Below are 25,160 nucleotides of genomic sequence, written 5' to 3'. Positions count from 1 at the left end.
ATTTTTTTCTACTCATTCATGGGACGTGGGGTTCTCTGGTTAGGCCAACATTTATTGCCCATCCCTAACTGCCCTCGAGAAGGTGGTGGTCATCAGAAGCTGATGAATATGGTTGAGCCATCACAGACATAATTGGCTTAGCAGCGAGTGTATTCTGATGGAATTAGCACCCTCCAGAACCTCTGAGTTGGTGACCTTGTCCTGCCAAGAAATGCAGATGTGTCTGAGACAGTGAAAGTTGAAACTATTCAGCCTTTTTTCCTGCCTAACATATGTTGTTCAGGTCTCGCCACTGTAGAGGAGTGCACAGAATGCAGACTTGGACGAATTGCAGCTTGGTGTCCTCAGGCAGGTTGCTGTCGTTCCACACTTTCTGTCTCGGCTTGGACATAACAGCTGCAGCTTTTGTGATGTGTGTGTTGATTTCAGCATCAAGTGACAGATTGCTTGTGATTGTGGAGCCTAAATGTGTGAAGGTATCAACAGCCTTCAGTGTCACATTGTCAATGCTGATCGATGGTGATAACGCAACATCCTGGACCATGATATTTGTCTCCCTGATGCTGGTGGTCAAATCAAACTCTTTTTCAGGTGTGGAAATGTCTGTCCATTTGTCACTGAAGATGTTCCTCCATATGGAATGTTAATGAGGCATCATCAGCATAAAGCAACTCTCTGTTAAGGACTTGGCACACTTTTGCCTTGCAAAGTTGAACATTTGTCTGTCATTTCTGGTTTGTACGTAGACAGCCTTTGTAGGTGACCTAAAGGCATATGACAACAGCAAAAAGAAGAATATACCAGGAGAAAATGCCAGAACACAACTCTGTTTGACTCTGTTGCAGATCTCTGTTGCAGATAGGTTTTAGGAAGCATCTTAAAGAAGGAAAGTAAGGTAGAGAGGTGGGGAGGTGTAGGGAGAGAAATCCAGAACTTGGGGCTTAGGCAACTGAAGACATGGCCAGCAATGGGGGAACAATTTTGACTGGGACACCATTTCCAGGATTGCTGTAACATGGCCTTTTTCTGCTCCAGTCCCACTGGATACTATTCCTTTTCCATTGTCCTTTCCTTCTTTAACCTCAGAGGCAGATCTAGCATCTAAGGAGTAGCAATTCCCTGCTGCACTCTTCACAGAATCTATCATTGATTGTCTCAAAATAACAGGATAAACTACAATCCCCAGTACATGCTCTAGCTATTCCATTCCCCAGGATAAATTTCTTCAAACTTTGCTCATCAATCAACCATCTTCCATGGTTTAGTTGCTGGCATCCTTGCCTCTGAGTCAAAAGTTTGTGGGTTCAAGTCCCATTCCAGAGACTTTGACCTAAAAATCCAGCTGACACTCCAGTGCAATGCTAAGAGAGTGCTGCACTGTTGGGGATGCTGCCGTTCAGATGAGATGTTGAAGTAACATCTGCTCTCTAAGGTAGTTATTATGTTTATTGGAGCTTGCTGTGTGCAAATTGGCTGTTTGCTGCATTATCTACATGACTCCAGTGATTACATTACAAAAAGGATAGCATTGGCTGTGAAGTGCTTTCGGATGTCTGGAGGTTTCCTGTATAAATGCACGTCTTTCTTTCTTTCTGTTCTCTTCCATGGGACGCTGGACCTGTCCAAAACATGACTCGGCACAATGGCTCCTTTCTCATCTTTAAGATTGGCCTGTTCAACCACAGGTTCCCTATATGAAGCACTGTAGCAACAGAAAGATTTTTTAAAAACAAAAAGCTAAAAGCTACTGCGGATGCTGGAAATCCAAAACAAAAACAGAATTACCTGGAAAAACTCAGCAGGTCTGGCAGCATCGGCGGAGAAGAAATCAGTTAACGTTTCGAGCCTTCATGGCCCTTCGGCAGAACTGAAGCATAGTTAGAAGAAGGGAGAAATATAAATTGGTTTAAGGTGGGTGGGGGGGGGGTGGGGGTGGGAGAGACACATTGAGGGTGTGGTGATTGTGGAGATGAGCAGATAATCAAAAGATGTCACAGACAAAAGGGTCAAAGAGGTGTTGAAGGTGGTGACATTTGTCTGAGAAAAGTGCTAATTAAGAATGGAAGACAGGATATTCAAAGTACAGCTCTAGTGGGGGTGGGGTGGAAAGACTAACAAGGTTTTAGTTTAGATTTAAAAATAATGGAAATAGGTGGGGAAAGAAGAATCTATATAAATTATTGAAAAAAAAGTGGGGGGGGGGAGCGGGGGGAAGAAACGGGGTGGGGATGGGGGGAGGGGGAGTTTAAGATCTAAAGTTGTTGAATTCAATATTCAGCCCAGAAGATTTTTTATCTCTCTGCTCCACTTCAAATTTACCCTTTGCACCTCTTCTTCACAATTCTTGTTATCTATAAAGCTCCCCGATGGCTTTCTCATTTAAGTGTGATGCCTATTTTTGTGACACAGTCTTTGCATGCTCAGTGATTTCAGATTAGTTCCAAATTTCACTTGTTTCCTGTTTCTTGAACTCTCCAGCCTTTTGTCCTTACTCAGTCTTACCTGGGGTCAGGGGAGAAGAGGTATTTTAAACCCTTCAAATGGGTGAGAGGTTAAAAATAAATAAATATTTGAACCAGGACCCCTCCTTGAGCCCCCGACTTCTGGCCTTAACAAAACAGGAGACCAACTGGTTCATGGGGATTATCAAAATCTTTTAAGGAAGTTGCATGCCTCCATTTTAACAATGATTCTATTTTGAGCCCCAGTTAGGTCGGTTTCTCGGGCTTAGGGAATCCCAGCAAGTGAAATAAGACAAAAAGGGCTCAACCATAAGCCTTTATTGGTCTTCTTGTGAGTCAGGAGTATCAGGCTTACCTTTATATTCACGCAGAGCAACCTGTCTGATCACCCCACCCATTCCATGATCAGACCTATCTCCCCCCAACCTTCTTTTCCCCCCACTGCTATTGGATTCTTCCCCAAATTACCATCTGCTCCAACTCCCCAATCCACACCCCATGCATTTGGAACCATCCCCACTCATGTTTTACTCCCACTGTGACCTGTTATGATGTGGCAGGTGATGTGTGCCAGGTGGACCAAATCCACAAGGGAAATTTGGCCACTCGATCACGACAGTTTTGCAATTTGTATTTATTATGAGAAGGCTTATGTGCTGAATTCAGAAGAATTGAGTCCACTAACACCTTTAGAGATTTTAAAATTAACTTAAAACGTGTATTAACAAAAGGCAAAAAAATAGAACACACACAAGATTACAGTTACACGATTATTTAGTCTTAACAGTTCCCAAAGTTCTTAATTAAACAAGCTCCTCACTGCATAGCCCCTTAAAGGCAACAGTCCAAAATAGATTTGAAATTATAAAATCAATCCTGCAATGTTACCACAGCCGTCATTCGACAGTGGGATTCCAAAGGCTTGCAATACAGCTTTAGTTACTGGGCATAGCAGACTTCTGCTAAAGTGGCTGGAGGCTGTTCCCGAAGGGCTGCTTCACACGGTGCACCTTTCAATCTCACATGACCACACCGCTGACATAGCCTTCCATCCTTCTTTATACATGTTTTCTCTTACTTTAATCTGTAAATTCCATTGTTCTACAGGTCTTTGGAAATTTACTTTTCCAATAATATAAAAACCTTTCATGTTGTCAATATGGCCTCTTTTCCTTTGGGAAAAATAAACATAGTAACCTTGCCCTATTTATCTTGTTACTTGTAAACATCCTACCATCTCTTTGAAACCCAAACACCTTTCCACTTATCTTAAATTGCAAATTTCCTTCACACCTTCTCTGTGGAATCCTCATCCTAGCTTATCCACCTCCATTTCAAAAGTCTGCTTTACACCTGACTCTTCTGATAATTTCAACCTTGCAGTCTATCTGACTCTAATTCAATTAATTCAGTCACACAGACAGAAATATCCACACTCACACCCATAAGCCTACAAAAATATTATGAAAAATATTATAGTTTCGTGCCAGATCAGATCACTCCTTGATCCCCCACCTCATGATCAGCAACCCCCCCTCCACCCCTTCCATACCCTACACCCCTCAGCCAACTGCCCCTTCACGACCACCATCTTCCCTCTCCACGATTGGATCAGACGTTCCCTCACATTGCTCCCCCCCACCTCTCCACTCCAATCAGATCCCCCTTGACCAACCACTCACCCATGATCGGACCCCCTCCAACCACCAAAAGCCACAGATCTCCTTCACAGTTCCAGTCGACCTACCAGTTCTCAGATCTGCTGCGGGCCTGGCTTACCCGCCTGACAGGCCAGCATCCTGTCAATCAGGTTGGCTGTCAGGTGGGAAACTTGCAGAAAAAGATGAAAAAGATTCGAAAGAAGTTAGCAGGTGAGGAGCTGAAGAAGGAGGAGAATGCTGAGTGCAGAATTATTAGAAAATGCAATAATGGGATTGGTTCCTGCTGGTAAAGGATCAATGGATCAGCTGGAAGACCACAGTTGAAATTCAGCTGCTAAAAATAATCTCTTTGTGTATTATAAACAGGTCAGGCACTCTGCATCACCATTTTCTGTCACTTATGGGAACTTACAATCAAACTATAGTAGACCAACCTTTGAAGTAATTATGAAATGGAGTTCAATGGAGTGAAGCATTCCAATGCAATAAAAATAGAAAGAGTATGAACAACAGCTTTTATCAATCAACCCTGTATAAATCAGGATTTTGTTGCCTTAGGCGATACGGTGGGCAAGTTGAGCTCCCTGCACTTGGCAGTATCATTTGGTATTTGTTTACTGGATTTTATAGTCAAACAGCCATACAGAAACCCTGCAATTGATTTTAATGAGTTCAGACATCCACAGAGCAGTCTCCTCTGCAGCTTTTTTCTCTTTGCATGTTCCACTCCCTGCCATAACACTCTCTTATTTGAACCAAAACTGCAGTGAGGAAGCGACAGAATGATTCTTCCCAAGCAAAATTTTTGTTGTTTCATTCACAGGCATTGCACACTGAAAAATAAAATTGTTTCACTCTGTATGTTAAACACATTATGCTGGAAATTGGACCAGATTAGACCTGTTTTATGCCCCTAAGATGAATGCAACAAGGGTCAATTTTGGGAGGATGCTGAAATAGATCTGATCAGAGATTGAGGCAGGCCATTATTTTTGGTGCCTAGGGAGGCAATCCAAAGCAGGCATCAGGTTCCTTGCACATGCTGGTCTAGCAATCGTTTAACCACCATACTAGATGCTGGGCTGCTTTGTAGGAGCTACTCTCCCAGGAATGAGGGCCATGATTGCCGCCTGGTCTAACCTCTGCCTGACAGTTGTACACCGCTCACAATGCTGTCCATGTTGCCATACTTCTCTCCACCAGGACTTAGTTGAGGCTGCTGTATCAAGGGAGATGTATCTGAAATATGTTCCTGCAGAAGAGCAAACTGACTGTGTAGGGGCAACTGCCACTAGCAGTGGACTCAGATTACTTTAATGAAGCTTGGGGACTAAGTTCAGGCTATAGCCTTCCTCTTTGCTGCATTGCTCCTGTGGTTACTCCTGTGGTTGCACTGTCACCTTCACACAGGCCCCAATTAATTTTTACCCCCTCATAAAGCGTGACAATCAAGTAATTTATGTGTGGTTATGTAGCAAGGGTTTAATTAAATCATGCCGATGGGCAGCTTGAAAGGAGCACCTGGACAATAAAGCTCCAGGAATTCTTTTCAATGACATTCAACAATGATCAATGAAATACTTTAGGGTATAAATCAAACACATGGATAACATTTTGACAATCTTAAAAGGCCAGAGACCATATTGTTTAATATAACATGTTGTCATTTAGCTCCATATTCATTTCTCCCATTATTTGCCCATTTGTGACCCCTTTCTCTGAAGACATTTGGAGTAGTTTTAACCTTTGAAGGTAGTTTAGAATGTGTGATGCTTGATCAGCTGACTGCTATACACCTCTCTCAATATTCCTTTCTAAATGGCAGTGCTTTGGCTCCTTGTCTTGTAGTAGTACTTTATACATGAACCCGGGCAGTGAATATTAGTAGGCTATTTGACTGGGGAGAACATCAGAACTAAACTCAATCCACTTACACATTCCAACAGTCATCACAATTGGGGTGTGGGCGAGTTTAATTTCCTATAGAAAAGAAAAAGTTATTAAGTATAAGCAGGCACACAGCATAATACTAAGTAAAAAAGGCACATAATGTGGAACATAAATAATTACAGAATGGAAAAGGAATAAAGGAATAGAGAGAGTGTGGTAACTGGATGCATAGTCCCACCCTCCTGTCAATCACAGGTCATGTGATTTACTGGGGGAACTCCGACCAGTGAGCTCTTAGCATGGTCAATCAGTGGGTGGGGTTTTGCAAGCACTGAAGATGCCTCTGTACTAAAGTTTAACTGTTTGTTGATGAAACCAGTCTGCTCCATAGAGTCATCACAGAGAGTGGTTTGTTTTTTTTTTGTCCGTTGTCACTGTACAACATCTCAGGACCTCAGCAATATCCTATATAAAAGTGCATTGTATGTTATGTGGTATAACAGTGCTGCCATTATAAAAGATTGCACTCTCACTCACTTTAAGCAATGCCATGGGAAATCTCTTAGATCTTTCTGTGAGTACAAAGACGAACCAGAATTGCTAATCTTGGTTCTTGACTACCTTTTTATTTGCTTATCTTTTTGTACCGACAAGCACAAGGCTACAAACTCAGCAAGAGACTAAAATACCACTGCGTGTATCAAATGCCATGTGCTACGAAGGTATTGAAAACAGCACATGACACACGACAGACCAAACCAACATCCGTATGCTGTGCAAATCTATTTATCTTTGTAGCTCGCGAGCACCAAACATAGGCAATGCATTCAATTGATTTCAAAAATAAATGTTAAACTATGAACCCAGAGCACTGAACAGCAGGTAGGAGAGACCTTTTGCAAAACACAGATATAAAGCACAATCCCTCATGCCCTGTCAAGTATGTGGCTTAACTTTATAGGCAAACAGATGAGCCTGGACAAGTGCAGCCAGAAAAGGCAACAAAGAAAATGTTATAGTGATAGACAAAGTAAAAACCTAATAAATCTCTGCTCAAATTTGATATTTTTTTTATCCCATGTAAAGACCAATGCAGACAGAGGTATCTTAAGATGTCATGAAGCTATAAATGCCAGTGACATCCAAACTTTATTATATGCATAAACATGTCCAAGACTAATAGGTTTCTAAGTTGTATTGTAGTAGAATTTGCTGCTGTGACAGATACTCACCGTTGTAAAGGGCAAGCATAGCCTTTTGAGAAGCATCATCTCTAGAATATCCATCATCAGTGAGCCCTGGAGCCATGCTAAATTTTATGCTTGACAATTCTGCTTTCCACCAGTTGAATATGGAGCGTAGGTTACTTAGAGAAATTCTGGAATTCCAATTGGAAGCTGGGGCGCGAGGTGGGTTGATTGTGCGAATCTACGGGCGAGATTTTATGGTCCCCCACTGTGGCTCTTAAAATGCAATGCATGGCCAGCACATCACCTATCCTCCCGCTCTGACCTGTCTCCCATTTTATGGGGAAGCAGTGGAGCCAATTAATGGCCGCTTAAAAATCTCATCCCGCCCCAGCCACTATTTTACCCGTGGCAGGGGGAGGTCCACGTAAGATGGGTAGCCTGGAAGCTTTTACTCCACTGGCTTATTTCGGGCAAGGGTCACGGTGTCGGTGGAGGGTGGGGTGGGGAATCCTCCTTTGGGGTTCCCTGTATCCATTTAAAGCATCCACTCCTGCAAGGTCATACCCCACCTTTATCCGTCCTGCCTCCCCAGCCTCTCAAACTTGGCGCCATACCTTCTCACCAACCCCTCCCCCACTCAGGCCTGCCAGCCAGGCCCTGTTGATGCCCGGACTTAGCTGAAGTTTGACCTCCATTAGCTGTTCTTCTTGCTGCAGTGCCAGCAGTGGCTATCACTTGAACCTGGCGCTGCTGGGACTACAGAGCTGTCAGCCAATTGGATTAGCTGAAGCTCTCAGAGGCAGCATTTCCTCTCCAGATGGGGCAGAAGTCTGGACCTCAGCTCAATTAATGGCCCTTGCAGCATTAAATGGCTGTGGGGCAGCCAGTATCAACGGGAATGCTTTCCCCATTGACTGCCTTCTGAAAAATCCTGTCTTATGAAAATGTCGGACAGGGAAAGTCCAGTTGGACCATTGAGACTATTCCATACAGTCATGTTGTCATTGAGCATCATGAGCCTCGGTGTCCCTGTTATGTTTTATGATTCCCAGAAGTCCAAAATAATAACACTTTTAGACACAAATATAAGAACTGACATCAAGGGCAGAATTTTCTGCCTGTCAGGAGCAGGCGTGGGCGAGCGCGGAGCTGATCGCCACCCGCGATTGGCTGCATGCTGCCATTTTACAATTGGCCCACCCAGTGTGATGCACAGCCAGTAGCACTGTGCTACCTGTGCAGGCGGGGGGAGGAGGGAGAGTCGGGGCCTGCGCTCTTTCATGCATGTGCGCAAAAGAGCGCAGAAATCTCTCTGAGGCACAGAGCTGCCTCAGGGAGATTAAGTTCATATTGAAATATTTAAATAAAGAAAGGTAAAAAATATTTAGACATGTTCCCTTATGTGACAGTGTCACATGAGCTGGGACATGTTTATGAATTGTGACAAAAATATTTATTCATTCAAGAAATCCTTCAGGAAACCTCATCCCACCTGTGGGTGAGGTTTCCTGAAAAATGCAAAGGCTGCTTGGGCCCTTCACCTGCCCCCCAACATCAAGGTTGGATAGGCAATGTTAATTTGTTTCTCAATGGCCTTAATAGGCCTTTGACAGTTCAGCGAGCGCGCAGCTACCTCTGGGGCGCACCTGACAAACGAAAGATCAGAATGACGCGCGGTGACATCGGGATGCACGCCCGACGTCACCGCATGTCATTTTACACATCAACATGCCGGGCCCTCCCCTGCACGCCAACATGAAAATTCTGGCCCAAGTCTCTGTACTGCAGAACGGTACATTGTTGCTTTGATACACTGAGTGTAGTGCAGTAGTGAGTGATGTAGCATCCTGGATACACATGTAAACATGCGCATAATAATAAAGGAATGATAAAGGAATGGTCTCAGATTTTCACTAAGTGCGGTAGCGGGCGGGTAAAATGATGTCTCACACCGTAACGTCCCAAACCCGCCGCATTAATTATGCATTCCCGGCAAACATGCCATGCAATGGTGGGCGGGCTCTGATTCGTTCACCGTGCCGTCACCTCACTACGTCACCATGCCAGGCGCGACATTTAAAGTACAGCCGCGTGCACACCGCTCAGTGCTTCCAACCCAAGACTGCGGGAAATAAGACATGGCCCCAAAAGTCAAGAAGACTGCGGCCCCCAGGTTTAGTGATGCGTCCCTTGAGTGTCTTTTGGATGCTGTGGAGACCCGCTATGATGTCCTCTACCCCCGCTCTGGCCACGGGAGGGTCAGCAACATTACCACTCCAGCTCGGTAGGCAATGGCAGCGGTGATCAGTGCCAATTCTGCACAGAAGAGGTTGGCCATCCAATGCAGATAGAGGGTGAATGATCTCATCCATGCTGCCAGGTTAAGGCTACCATCTCATCCCTCTAAACTCACACACTCAAGCCCATCACACATTCATTGGCATCTCATTCACTGCCAGCTCAAGGGACATCACCACTCACTCTTACATATACATCTGGCCTCATCTCCTCTGGAGACTGCCTCCTCAGCCCTCAGCATCTTGAGGCCCTTTGCAAAGATCAACATGTTCCCCCACACAAACCCTGGGATACCCCCCTACCTCAGTATAGCCCTCACCCTGCAGCCTCTTCCCTTGCCTGAGGCTACTTATCCCCCTTCCCCAAGCAAGCCCTAGCCCTGCAGTCGTACAAAACCACCCCGCCGTATGGCTGTTCTGGTAGGTAGAGACCTACCCGTGAGCCCCCCTAAATTGATGTGGTGCTGTCTGCGAATCCTGGTGCTGATGACTGCGATTGCTGCCCAAAACAAGATAGGCAAACAAACCTCAAAGTCCCGAGCGAAGTGCAGTTTGCCAGGTGCACGTCACTTATGCGCAGTTGTGAAACACGTTGGTGTGCAATCACGCCGACACGGGTGGACAATCCAGCGATGGGGTCAGAGGGTGGGGTGTGATTCCGGCGCGTTGGTCTTACAATAATGGTTCCCAATGTCCAATGGTGGGTAATGCGGCCCGCCATCGATTGGCTGAGAGGATGATCGCAAACCGGTTTCATGACGGCGTGAAACCGAATTTTGGCCTTCTCGCCATATTGTCTGCTCACGCTGCCGAGCACACCCAACACCAACGGGCACGGATGATTCCACCCAAATTTTCTAACTCTTTTCAAATAATATAACAATAGAAGAGTCTGCTACCCAGCAGCAGCCAGGTGCTCTGGAAGAAAAAAATATAAAAGGAAATCTTAAACTAATGTTTGTATAGCATATGCATATCCCTCCCCTCTCTATAACCTATCCAATTTGAATTGCCTATCCACAAGGACACAGTATGATCCCTTCATTAGTTTAACAACAATGTGTATTTATGTTGCACCTTTAGTGATATAAGAGGTCCCAATGTGCTTCACAAGAATGCGTGGAACTCAAACAAACTTCCACAAAGCTTAATCTTTACCAAAGTGCAATAACAAGTTCTCTGAGCCTATTATGGTAGCTAAGGGTTCTCAAGCTAGGCATCAATCTAGTGGCACTTCTCTGAACTTTTTCAAAGGCCTCAACATCAGTCACCATATGATGAGCAAAAACTGGACACAGTTCTCAGCAAAGCCTAACCATAGTCTTGTACAAGGACAATATTGTGCTTTGTTAAATTGAATTGTTTTTGCAATACATCCTACTACACTGCTTTTCTTATGACTGGTCCATTTGATCCATTCTAGTGTAAGCAAGTTAACAACATAAGTAGCACAAATTGAGGGTCATTTTAATTTGGGTGATTGTGTAAAACAGCAATATCAAATTAGTCGCCTATTATTCCCTGCAGTACAACACTGAATACACATTAAAAAACACTTATTTGGCTGCAAAGCACAATGTCATGTCCTGAGGTTGTGATAGGAGCTATATAAATGCAAGTTCTTTCTTTCTATTATACACATTGTCCCATCGACATAAAAAGTGATGGCTATGGCTGAATTAAAGCAGCCAAAACGCGGAAGCAAAAGAACAGAAATTGCTGAAATCTTTAGTGAAACTTATTGGCACCATTAATCGCAGAAGAAGCATTCACAGTGTTATTTCAGTATACAACTCATTTGACTTCCCGCTCTTTTGGTCTGTCTAACATCAGACATTGGTTAAATTGGCCTGCCTGCAAGTTAGTCACAAAACCTCCCTCCCAGGGGCAGTCAGTTTCCATCACAGCTAATGACTAAAATCAATCTTCTGAGATGAACTGTCACCAACTGCACAAACTGCCTCAGCTATTTTGTGTTTCCTCAGAGGCCACATAGTGAGGGGATCTTTTCATTTCATTAGATGGAGGTCTAAGACTAACTTGCAATGCATAGAAAACACTAGTGAGCAGAGTTTTATCCATGGAATTGGCTGAAAACCCACCTGTTCTGAGTGAGGCATTTAATTCATCACCAGAAGCCTACGATTTTCAATTTTGGAGTAACATCTTCAGAATACTTCTATTATGAGCTTCAGGATTGAGTAGTTGAGTTTATGTTACTTTAACAAAGGTATTTACTTGATATATAGATTAATAATATCCCACAGACTAATTTCAGTCTCTATTTTTCTGTAGCGTTTCTTCCACATTAAGAAAGTTTCATTCTTTAGATTTTAAACCATATTCCAATTTTCCGTCAGAAAAAACACCAGGCTGGATTTTATGCAGTCTGTCATGGCGGACACCATGACGATTGGACCCACTTGATTATGGGAGGGACTCCACCTCAGTGACCCGTCGGTAGGATAACCGCACCCACAATTAAGTTGGAGGGTGAAAGGGATTGACAAGGGAATCCTGGCCACCAGCAGCAGTATTTCAATTAGGCTCATTAATGAGCCAACTGACATTCATTATCCCTGAGCCCGCTGCAATTTAATGGTGGATCAGGTATTAAATGGAGGCTCCATGGGTCTCCTGCACCTTTGGAAGGTTGTCCAGCAAAACCTGTTGGGTTTGCTAGTCTTCCAGGGGCGGGTGGGGGGTGGGGACTAGTGTTGGTCGTTCCCTGGTAAACAGGCACTCTGACATCGGACGGGGTCTGGGGGTTCTGGGGGGGCTGGGAAGGCTGCTGAAAGCCACCTCCCTGCTCTTGTCTCTGACCCCTCTCTTCTGCGACTCCCCACCTCACAGCTCTCACCCCACCTTCATTCACCCATGGCCTGGGATCCCTCTGCAATCCAGGGCCTCAGATGGGTGCAGCGCTAGCAGCAGCCACCGTCCCTGCCAGCTCTGGCAGTAATGGTGAGCTGCTGGCCTCTGATTGGCCGGCAGCTCTCTGCAGTCAGGAGTTCACCTATGGAACTGAGGAGGTTCCCTGTCAGTTCCCTGGCCAATGGGCGAGACCCTTGTCAGGCTGATAAATCCCTGGCCATCATTCTATAAGTGACTAAGTTAAAACTTCTGATAATTAAGAAAAAAATCCAGTAAGAATTACAGATGTATTTTTGGAAATTGTAACTGCTATGTTAATTGTATTAGTAGGGTTAAGTATATACAGGTGGAGGGCATTGACTGAATAAGTACCTTGAGCACATATAAACAGAGACTTAGCTATCTCTCAGAAATCCTCCCCATGCCATTCCAATCTGTATGGAGGGGTTTATTATACCGGCTGCTTCTGCACACCCATCACTTCCTCACCCTCATTAACCCTCCAGATATGTCGTGGCATTCCATCCTGCCATCCAGTGGCCCGGGGATCCCCAGTGGTGGGCATAGTCCTGTGATGATGAGCTGGTTATTACTCTTCAGAGGATGTCATGGCTGAACCCATTCCTATCCTCACCTGATCTCCATGCGCATGCACTTCCCAACAATTCTCACTGGATATTAAAGGTAATTAGGAGTTCTGGCTGAATTATTTAGGAAGAGAGGATCAGGGTGAAACACTGTTCAAGACCTGGTTCTAGCTCAAATATAATTGCTTTAATTATCTTTCTGTGTTTTTATATTACAAACAGCATTAGCTATTCCCATTTGTCCATATTTCAGGTGGCAGCAGGAAATTGGCTGGGCATCCTGCACTCCATCAATCTCCATGTTGCTGGATTTTCCATTAGAACTGACCAATATGGGGTTTTCTATTCCAAGTTGGTAGTAACAGCATAGTAAAATGAAACATCACGATTGCCATTTTTAAAAGTACAGAAGTTTACAGCACTAAATTAGGTCACTTGACCCATTGGGCAGAATATTCCCAGTCTGTGGGTGGTGCGATTGTCAGCGCGATGGCTGGAAAAATTGCAGAGAGCCACATTGGGATGGTTCCCTGACACATTCCTGCTGCCGGGGAAATTTCCCAGGTGATGGGCCAGCATGTGGATCGGCTGCCTGCCGCAAGGTGGTGGGTGACAAATTGCCAATTTGCATATTTAAGTTCCAAATGTGGGGCCATTTCGATGGACTGCCAACAGATTGCCAGTGGTAGAGCACCCTCCCCTCCACCCGGCTGCATGGGGAGGCCACCAGCTTAATGGAGGCGATCTCTCTGTGGCAATATGGGAAACCATCAGAGCCAGAGGCTCCATCCTCCCAAGGGAGGGCTGCCAGCAAGAAAGGCTGCACCTGCAACCATTGGAGGTGTTTCCCCTTTGATCAGGTGGGTTTGCCTGCTTAGTCCCTCTAAGAAATGTAATACTTGCCACTGCTCTGAGGACACCTCCATTATGATTGGGCCTCTGATTGGGTTGGCAGCTTCAGGATCCTGCCTTATAATTGGACTGGACAGTGAACTCGGAGGTCAGCTTCAGGAAATTAGCTCTTCCATTATTCCTGACGTCGGAGGCAAGGAAATCCTGCCCAATGTGTGTGTACCAGTTCTTTGCTACAGTAGCCTCATTGGTCTGTTCTATCCCTGCAGCAGACATCTTCTTCAATCTTCAAACTTTTACCAAATTATGGATGTTGGTGTGATGGCCCATGTGCTTTTGGGGAAAAACATATATTTTATAAAGGCAAAATACTGTGGATGCTGGGAATCTGAAACAAAAACAAAAAAATGCTGGAAAAACTCAGCAGGTCTGACAGCATCTGTGGAGAGAAAGACAGAATTAACGTTTCGAGTCTGTGACTCTTCTTCATAGCATATTTTATGTTGGGTGATGGGTGGGATTTTCCTGCCCCACCCACAGCGGGTATCATGGTGTGTGTGAGAAGAAATTATCGCAAGGTTGGAAAAATCGCCATTGCAAAAGCAGACTGGGATCATCCGCTCTAGCCATCAACGGCGGGCTGTGTTTCTCAACATGGCACGTTGGGAAAGCCATTTTAATACATTTGCATCTCATTAAAAGGGCTGCTCACCGGTGTCATCCCTCCCATACTGGATCAAGAGGGTACATTGGCATCCAAGTCGACTGATGTGCTTCACATGGTATATAAGTGATGTGCTGGCGACCTATACTTAGCTGGTGACTTCGTGGTTCATTCATCCACTTTGCAATGTACAGCGCTCATGGCAACTCATTTCACCAAGGCTCCTTTGACAGCACCTTCCTAACCCACGACCACTACCATCTAGAAGGACAAGGGCAGCAGATAGATGGGAACACCTGGAAGTTCCCCTCCAAGTCACTCACCATCCTGACTTGGAAATACATCGCTGTTCCTTCACCGTTGCTGGGTCAAAATCCTGATACTCCCTTCCTAACAGCACTGTGGGTGTACCCACGCCACATGGACTGCAGTGGTTCAAGAAGGCAGCTCACCACCACCTTCTCAAGGGCAACCAGGGATGGGCAATAAATACTGGCCCAGCCAGCAAAGCCCACTTCCCATGAATGAATAAATAAAACACTCAGGCTCAGTACCAGGCTTCGCAGGCAGAACCGAATCGCTTTAAGGCGGCGGCAGAGGTAGGTCTCTACCTACCAGATTAGCGGGTAAGGCAGTGTTGGCTGTTAATGTTCTGCAGGATAAGGGCTTCACTGGGAAAGAGGGGAAACTGGCCCGAGGCATGGGAATGTGCTGCAGGGCAAGGGCTCCACTGGGTGGTGAGTGGGGAAGGCTGCAGTTACACGAATGACATAAGCAACTTTGGGCCAGATGGGAGAACTGCTGACTGAAGGGCTTCAATACTGAGCTTGCAAAGACTGTCCTTGTCCCAGTCCAGGCAGGGAAGGGCATGTCAGTCCAGTCTCAGTCATGCATAGCATATTGCGCGCAGGGCATTGTAGTAAAATCACGTGCATTGGCCCATGGGTTTCTGGCATCATAATGGGCCGCAGATGGCACACTCAGCCAGGGGAGGCATCCCCAGCCTTTAGATGGAGAAACGGTATTGTGAGGGCATTGTGAGAATGTTGGAAGGGGACAGGGTATATGTCAAACTGTGCAAGTGTCCTCAAGATGGGGAGGGATGAGGTCCACACGGTACATAGGCACATCTACCTCACAATGTTCCAGGGGTAACAAAGGGATATCCACCACAATCACGATATGCTCAAGGAATACAGGGGGAGGATTGAGAGATTCGTGAAGGGTGGGGGTTAGGAGCCTTTCAGTGACAATGCAGGGAATCAGGAAAGCGAAGCTATTATGTGCTTTCATGCGAGGTTGATCCCGCAAAGTGGTATTAATCGATCTCCTTGTATTAACCCCTTATTCACATAATGGAGATTCCCCAGAGCAGTAGCGCACTAGAGTGCAGTTGGGCGACTGGACAAGCTTCAGATTTATGTTACAATCATGGCGCTGGCAGTTCTGCGGAAGAGAAGCCTCTGGCCCCCCTCAAATAATCTCAGTTCCTGGCTAAACATTTTCCCTCATGTGTATTCCAAGGAATGTAGTGTCAGAGTGCAGTGAATGAGGATCCCTGCACTTGGGCTGAAAGCAGCACATCCAAGTGTCCTTTGCAGTCTGATGCTACTCCTCTTTTTCTCATTGATGCTACAGAGAGGAGATGATCAGGAAGATGGAGCCTGGATTAACTGCTGCCTGCAAAATCGCATACAGGCTGGAGAACAGAAGGAGAAGATTGTGACAGAGGTACCAGGCCCACGGAAGGGAGGAGCGAAATCTTCAAGACCAAGGGGCAGCAGGGCCCCCTCCAGGCACAGAGGATGAGGCTCACAGAGGCACTGTGTGTAGGCACCTTGCAAGACTGAGGGTGTATAGAACTTACATGTCTTATCTGCAGATGAGCAAGACGCAGTGTTGTTGATGCTCCCACATGTCCAGGGATCTGTGACTCAAATTTGCCAACTTCTCCACGATTTGGAGCCTCAGGGATCGGGAGGGCATCTATTGCCTACTGGCTGTGAATGTATATACTGCACTGAACTTCTACATGAGTGGATCTTTCTGGGGCTCTACTGGGGACCTATGTGGGACCTCTCAAGCTTCCATTCAGAAATGCATACATGAGGAGTCAGATGGCCATTCGTCATGGCCCACAATTACATCAACTTCGATAGAGATCAAGCAAGACAGGATGCCGGAGCACAGGGCTTTGCAGCGCTTTTCAGATTTCCACAGGTCCAGTGTGCCATCGTCTGCACTCATGTGGCTATGAAAGTGGCAACAGCCACTCCAACACATAAACAGGGAAGACTTCCACATGCTCAATGTACAGCTGGTCCGTGACCATAAGAAACTTATCATGCCGGTTTGTGCCAGATCCCCAGAAAGCATCCACAACTCTTACATTTTGAGCAGATCACAGATCCTAGATATCTTTGAGGGACCAAACAAATCCAGGGCTGGCTGCTCAGTGACAAAGGGTACCCGCAAAGGATGTGGCAGGTGATGCCTGTGCGGCAGCCACAAAATCGTGCCGAGATAAGGTACAACGATGCTCATGCCACGACATGAGCATTGATGGACAGACCATAGGCATATTAAAGGTGCGATTCCGATGTCTGGACAGATCTGACGGAGCACTCCAGAGGGTCTCACAGATCATCGTGGCTTGCTGCCCAGCATTTTCTGATGCTGCAAAGTGGAGATGACTCACCAGATGCCAACATGGAGGAGCTGCATGTCTCCTCCAATGAGGAGGACATTGAAGGCGTTGAGGGTGTTGAGTTCAAGGCTGCGGGGGAAGAGGCCATAGCACAGCCCAGACAAGGCCGATGTGTGTGAGGCCCTCATAGCCACCAGGTTCTACGTGGAGGCTGATGAGTTGCAATGAGTACCCTCTTGGATAAGTGCCCTCCTTCATGAGCCCACATGAACACCAGTGTTGTTATTCTTCTCATTGTGCCCATGTACTTCACTATGAGAGTGAATAGTTACCCATCAGGCTCATATTGTCCTGATCCACTGAAGAATAATGAAACCTCAGGAGCATGCGTCCTTGCTGAGATGAGGTGCTGACTGGAGGATGGACACTTGGCATCAGTCATCAGAATATGCTGCCTCTTCAAGTGCCTCCCCAGTATCCCAGTCACGTTGGCAGCCAACAAGAGCCAGGAGCTATTCCACTATCCTCAGTGGGCTCGTGGATGCATTCCTTCAATTAGACAAAGCTCCTCAGGCAGATCCATCTCCAGGAACGGGACAATGCATTCAATGGTGAAACTGTAGGTTGGGTCAAGGTAGACAAGGACGTACTGAAGTCATTCTATTCTGAGATGACTCAATCCTCTGTGTCACCTTCTTCTCTATCACATTAACATCCGGCACTCTCAGTTAGGCCTGCTTTCATCCTCACCTTACTGTGCATGTGGACCACCTGAAGATGGTGACGTTCAACCAATTGCCAGAGATTAAAATGCCTCCTCTTTAGGACACAGATTGTGCCCTCATGACCTTCCCTGACCCTTGCAAACTCCAAAATTCTCAGATGCCATGAGACCTTAAAGGTGACGAGTCGTTGTAAACAAAAAACAGACTTCGGCTTCAGTACATCCTCGTTCCTGTCCCATTGCTCCTCTTAACATTGTCTAAAGCTATGATGTGTGCCTCCAGAGCGTGCTCAAAGGCTCTATTGACTGCCAAAAATCACCATTTGCAACGAGCATCACTTGTTTCGGTGAGTGTTTAGGTGATGGGATGCACAGCGCTGCTTCCCAACACTGACGAGAGCCTTGTGGCCACAATCCAGACAATTACAGGCTGAGAAATGTTCAAAGTTGTGGGTTCGAATGCCAGGGCAATAATGTGGCTGAGAGAGGCAGAGCTTCAGCACCTTGAGGTGACAAGGTGCCCCCACTTATTGGTGAGTTTAGCAGATATACGCTCAGAAAGTCGGCAATGCAGTTGGCAGACAACAGCTCGCACAAGCTCTGAATATGGGCTCATAGCATGAAAACCCTGCTGGAAGACAGAGAGCACATGGAGTTGCATGATTTATGCCCCTTCTCCATGAGTGAACACATATTTCCTTGTACACTACACCTTCACCTTTCAAGAATGCAGACAAGATATAACACCTCTGCCTCGATCTTACATAGCCAAGAAATAACATGACATGACCCTGCAAAGCATATGAACGAGGTCCCTTCCACAAGCACACAACATTAAGGCTGAGGAATCACTGATGTTGAGAATGACCTTGAAAAGGGACACACACTGTGGTGATATGAATGTAGACTACATAGACGAGAGGCCCATGATAGCAACACCTACGATAAGTTGGGGGGGGAGACCATGGTATGACACTTGATTGACAGCAACACAGCTCATCATAAAAAAGAGGCATACACAAGAAGAGATGTGAAATGGGTGTGATTCTATTTATATTTGTGAACATTATATACATGTTGTGCACACCCATGCCACCTTTGTGCTCCTAAATATTTTTAACTTTCTTAACCCTACTGCTATGTCTAGGTGCATCCATGACATCCACGGTGAAGGTGGAGGAAGCCTGCTGCCTGCAACACCCTGTTATCTCTGATGACTTTGGCAGGCGTCCTCCAGAAGGCCAAGACCTGGAGGGCCATGGCCTGCTTTGGGTGTCCTGTGGTGGGGCAGGTTGACCCTCCTCGGCCTGTGGAGGTGGAGATGGATGGGGTCACAGGGAGAGGGGATTGGGATTGGTTGGACTCTCCTGGAGTCACCTGGGTGGATGGCCCCGGTGTGTCCATCTGCTGGTCCTCTTCCCTATGGTGTCCAAGTGCCCCTGCCTGACTCCTTGAGGAGAAGGGCAGCTGAAGTGAGATCGAGGTGCACCCCCCACCACCCACACTCTTGCGTAGCCAGTGATGGGTGCCACCAATGGCTAAAGCGATGGAGTGCAGCTCCTGAACCAGTGCAGGGCCAATGTCCTGGACAATGGTCTCCAAAGCAGCTGCCATTCTGCCAGTGTTGACCTTGGTGTGTTGGCATGTTGGTGCTATCACTTCAGACTAAACAGTGACGGACTCCTCCATCGTGCTTTGCAATCTGAGGAATGCAGCTGACATCCCTTCCTGATGTTCCTGTGATTGTCGTTGCATCTCCAGCAACTGATTTGGGATCGAGTCCGGATGCTTGTCATCTGACTTGGACTCAGCAGAATCCTGTCCTCCAGCAGTCCTCTGAGTGCCGGTGACCTCGGATGTCACTGCCTCCTCCTGCTGTGGTGCAGATTGTGTGCTGTGCTCACTAGGTTTTGACCCCGCACCTTGCTCTAGAATGAGGTTCCACCAAGCTGTGTGTCTCTGCGCTGGTGGAGGTTGTGGGTGAGTGTGGTGACAGGCCTTCTGCTGTGGTGTCCGAGGTGTTGCTGGGGCTCAAGCAAGTGCCTGGCTGGTTGAGGCCATCGGGCGCTGAGCTGAAGTTCCTGTGAAAGAAAGTAGAGATGGTTAGTGCATTGCAGGTGACTCTAAAACAGGACAATGCACTCTCAAGGGGAGGTGATGGCATCGTGGTATTGTCACTGGACTAATAATCCATAGACCCAGGATAAAGCTCTGGGGATCTGGGTTCAAATCCCAGTGGGATTTGAATTCAATAAAAATCTGGAATTAAAAAGTCCAATGATGACCATGAAACCATTGTCGGTTGTTGTAGAAACCCATCTGGTTCACTAATGTCCTTTAGGGAAAGAAACCTGCTGCCTTTACCGGGTCTGGCCTACAGCAATGTGGTTGACTCTTAAATATTCTCTGAGCAAGGGCAGTTAGGGATGGGCAATAAATGCCAGCCTAGCCAGTGATGCCCACATCCCATGAATGAATGAAAAAAAGTACGGTTGATTGAGGGATGAGCTGGTGCAGGATGCTCACATGGGTGTGTGCTGCCCACCTCACCACAGGCATGGTCCACGTCCTCTCTGGCCAGCTCAATGGCTCTATTTTTGAACTGAGAGAGGACCTTGAATTCTAGCACTCCACCCCTGGTCTGGGACCTCTCCCTGCGATTGTGTGCGATCTTGTCCTGCATAAAGACAGATGGAGAGAGTGTGAGCAAGACGCATGCCAGGGCAGCTGATAAGGATGCCAGGCATGATTGGGTGGTGAGGGGAGCCATGGGTGGCATGTGGACACGATCTCCAGAGGAGATAAGCTCAGATGGAGATTTGAGGAGGTGTGTGTGCGAGTGGTGATGTCCCTTGAGCTGGTAGTGAGAGAGTGAATGTGTGATGGGCTTGTGAATGTGTAAGTTGGTTGACTTACCCTGGCAGCATGGATGAGATCATTCATCCTTTTTCTGCACTAGTTGACTAAATTCAAAGTGAAGCTGACCCCAGGAAAAATCCATCAGGGAACTTCTGGTGCTAAGTTTTGGGTTAGAGAAGTCAGACAGGTGGAGGCCCTTGATGCCCGAGTGGAAAATAGACCTCTGTGTGCAAGTACTTCTTAATTTGTTGGGCCAAATGATTTTCTGTGAGAGTAGATTGTGCAAGAAGTTATTAATCGTTCCCTTGGCTGGTTTGTAAATCAAGCTTGTGATATGTTACATGAACATTTTTATTGTTACCTTATGAAAAGGGGTCATGTAAGTTTATTAGCCTGCAAGTGCCAAAATGAACAGCAAGAGTGACATCAACTAAATCATATAACAATAGACATACTGACAAGTATGTTTAATTAAGAACGATTTTCTTCAGAGTCGCTGGCCAATTCCTGGCATACTTCCAAGCTAATAGCTCTATAATTTCTTTTTATTATTTTCCTTAGCATCTTCACCTTCTCCCATTCCACAGTAGAAGAGTTGTCAATAAGTCCAGTTGGACATAGACACTGAGAAATGAATTTGCATAGTACCCATTTTTTGTGCGCTAATTGGATTACTAAGGTTGCAATATGTTGGACAAGAAGCATTCCTGGCCAGAAGCGCGCCACCCATTTTATTGTGTAAGGATAAAGTTTATATTGCACCTTTTTACAGTGAGTCCTCACTTAAAGTTGTGGTTGCGTTCCTCAAACTCATGGCATTAAGTGAAACAACTTTAAGTGAATCATGGGGTTCCCATAGGAATCAATGTTAAAGCTAGAGTTATAGGTTCCTTTAGGCATTTCTTGGCCAGGTAAAAAACAACCTACAAGTTAGAATGTTGTACCATACATGTGCAGCACTGTTCATTCCTTGCTGAAATTGTTGGCATATGATGTACATGCACCTTTAAGCAGGTATCTTAAACTACTGTTATTCATTACACAGCTCAACAAGGAGCGAAGTATTAGTCCCATGATGGCAGGTAGTCTGCAAGCAGCAGGTAGAGATCAAATGTACCATTCTTAGCCTCCCAGTGAATATAATCCGTTTGTAGTCTTAGCTTTAAATAAAAAAAACCCCACATTATTGTTTCACCAATCCTTGTGTATGATTGGTACTGTAGAGTAATGGGTTAATGGACATGTTAATGAGACCAGGATACTATTAATTATGTAACTGTGACATCAGTAGTCAGATGACCAAGAGGCTCCAAGAGATCGAGGTGCAGAATAGTCTGTTCCTGAAAACCAGGTGCTTACATTGAGGTCTTTGTATATAGTTCGTAATACATTGTTTGAAGTTAAACTATACTGACCATCTCAAGCCTCTCACAGGCAAGCAAAACCTTATCAAGGTTCAGTAGGCCAAGAAGGCAGGGTTATTGTAAAGCCTTACTAAAGCTCGGCAACAACATTGAAACAGGTGTGTTTACATCAAAGTAGAAGAATGTAACAGAAATAACTTGCAGAATAAAATAAATCACTAAATATTAAAAAAAACTGTATAAATTAGTCAAATTAGATAATACTCACCATCTCTCTTAGGCAGTCTCTGGGATCAGGGATGACTTGCTTCCACTCTGGCTCGATGGGTTCTGAGATCGCTGATAAGTGTAATGCACAATCTCCAGGCTCTGCAACATGTGAGCAGGTATTGCTTGGTGGGTCAGTTAGATGAGTTGATTGGAGGTTTCTGCACTCTCTCTGCCACCTTGACTTAGCCTCTGCATGTTCCTGATAAAGTCTCGCTGTGTTTGGTGCCTTCCCAAATGAACCTTGTCCCATTTTGAAATAAAAGCAGGAAATTCTGGAAAAACTCAGCAGGTCTAGCGGTATTTGTGGAGAGAGAAAAACAGTTAAAGTTTCATGTCCAATGTGACTCGGTAGATCTCTCTATAGAGAGATGCCATCACTGAGCATCCAGTTCACTTTGACACTGCATTTTCTGTTTGGATCATCCTTTGTAAAGATTTCTATTGCCTCTTACATGGGTTGAAAAGCTCTTGACAGTCATTTTGTTGACAAAGCTCGAGGGGGTGGTGTTTCAGCATGGTCTTCCTCTTCAGCTCATTGACTCTCGAGTTACATTAAATCTTCATTGGACCATTCCTCACTGTGGGACGCAAGCAATTCCACCACATCAGCCTCATTCACTTCATAAAAGCCAGCTTCCACCTCTATGGTGCTGATTTCACTCTGAATTCAGGGACAGTGCCATAAGTTTCTCTATGACAACTGACAGACTTGGGCTATAGTTTCCGCCACACACCATTCAGACACGATGATGTGACATCATCCCGTGAATCAGCAATACTGCCGGTGCCCTTGAGGATGTTGCAGCCATGCCAAAATTCCCAGACTGGTGCCGCCATCTCAACATCTGTTTTGATGAGTCGGGAGAGGTGCGGCACATGCCTTGGATGTTGCTATTGCTCCCTGATCCATGGGCTGTAGCAATGAAGTCATGTTGGTTGGTAGGAAAATCACCTTCACATTTTCAGACTGTTCATCAAGGCTGACAGGGTGATCTGGGCAATTGTCTAAGTGGTGCAATACCTTGACGGTGATATTTTCTCTGGTGCAAAATTCCCTCCAGGCAGTGATGGCATACAGAGAGAACCAATCTTGAAAGAGTGCCCTCATCACCCAGGCTTATCTGAATGCCAAATGATGTGCAGATGTCCCTTGGAATAACCCCTCAATGCCCGTTCTGTCTCAGATTGTTACACCATTGAGGGCTTAAATTTGAAGTCTTCTGCTGTATTCCTGCCAAGCAGAACAGTCAGGCTGTCTTTGGCAGCTTTAAATCCTAGTGCTGTCTTTTCCTCTTTCGAGATGTCTGTTCCCTGTAGCAGACACTTCCATTAAAGCCCTGTCTCATCAATGTTAAAGACTTGTTTCAGTGAGTGGCTGCCTTCTTCAATGATTGTCTTCAAATAGGCTGGGAATTCATTAGCTGCTTCAGTCTCGGCATGAGTTGCTTCACTGGTCACTTTAATTTTGTGCAGATAGGAACGCCTCTTGAAACACTGGAACCATCTATGACTAGCACTGAAACTTACCAATTGTGAACTCCAATGCTGCTCATTCATTAAGCTGTCATACAGGCTTTTAGCTTGAATGACCATCAAACTAAGAGGCACCTGGTGCTGGTTTTGGTCTTTGATCCAGTCTGCAAAAGGTCTAGCCATATTAGTCCAACTCATCCTGCCAGCATTTAAAAGGTGTAAAAACTTTGCACATGTTATTTGATTTTGTCAGAATTGCTGAGCAGGATTTTCCTGTCGGCGAGCGGGGGGGGCGGGGCCTGCTCGCCGACGCGTAAAATGGCCGTGGTGATGTCGGGCGGCACTCCCGACGTCACCGCGCCCCACTTGAATTTTTAGGTAGGCTGGTGCTCAGCAAAAGCAGCTGTGCGCCCGCTGACCTGCCAATGGCCAACTGACAAAGTCATTAAACTAATTAATGGACCTGCCCATCCAACCTTAAGGTTGGCGGACAGGCCAGGAGCCCCGGCGGGAATTAGGAAAAGCTCATCCACAGGCAGGGTGACGTTTCATGTAGGATTTTAAAAATTTAGTTAAAGTTTTTTCAAAAATTATGGACATGTCCAAAACTCATGTGACAGTGTCACATGAGGAGACATGTCAGGGAATTTTTTTTTCTATTTTTAATATTTTTGACAGTGAAGACGATCTCCCTGTGGCAGCACTTATCCTCAGGGAGATGAGTGCGCTGTTTCGTGATCATGCACGAAAAACGCACTCTCAGGTTTAGGGAATCCCCCCCCGCCCACATAGGGAGTGCATAGCCTTAATTGGCCCGCTCACGTAAAATGGCACTGCGCCCCAAAATTGGGGGTGCCGATCGGAGGCACGCCTGTGCGTGCCCGCACTTCAACTTTGTCCCCAACAGGGGGAAAAATCCTGCCCGCTGTATTTTTTTCTCACTGCCATGAGTAGGGGGGGTGGGGGGTGGGGGGGGGAGGGGGGGGTTGGGAATGGGAGGGGGGGAAATGGTGGTAGTGGGGGGAGGGGAGAGGCTGGGGGGTTGCGGGGAGAGTAGCCCAAGCACTCTAGAAATATCGACTGTTCATTCTCCAGCCTCTTGTTGTTTTAAAACATCCAATTTCACTGCTAGGCTGATAGTTTTTCTTTCCTTCATAGCAGCAGCAGACTCACTATCACCACTTGCTGGCCATTTCTGACTCATGTTTGAGAGTGATTCCAAGGGCTTGCAGCACTGAATCACAAGCCTGAAAGAAGGGACTGTAAATTGTCACCTCTGCCTCACTTGCTGCAGAATTAAACAAGGGCCAGAACCGGGGGATGCAAAATTAATCAGAAGATTGTAA

Source organism: Cetorhinus maximus, chromosome 4 (assembly GCF_964194155.1).
Source record: "Cetorhinus maximus chromosome 4, sCetMax3.hap1.1, whole genome shotgun sequence".
Taxonomy (NCBI): Eukaryota; Metazoa; Chordata; class Chondrichthyes; order Lamniformes; family Cetorhinidae; genus Cetorhinus; species Cetorhinus maximus.
This window is presented reverse-complemented; position numbering follows the sequence as displayed.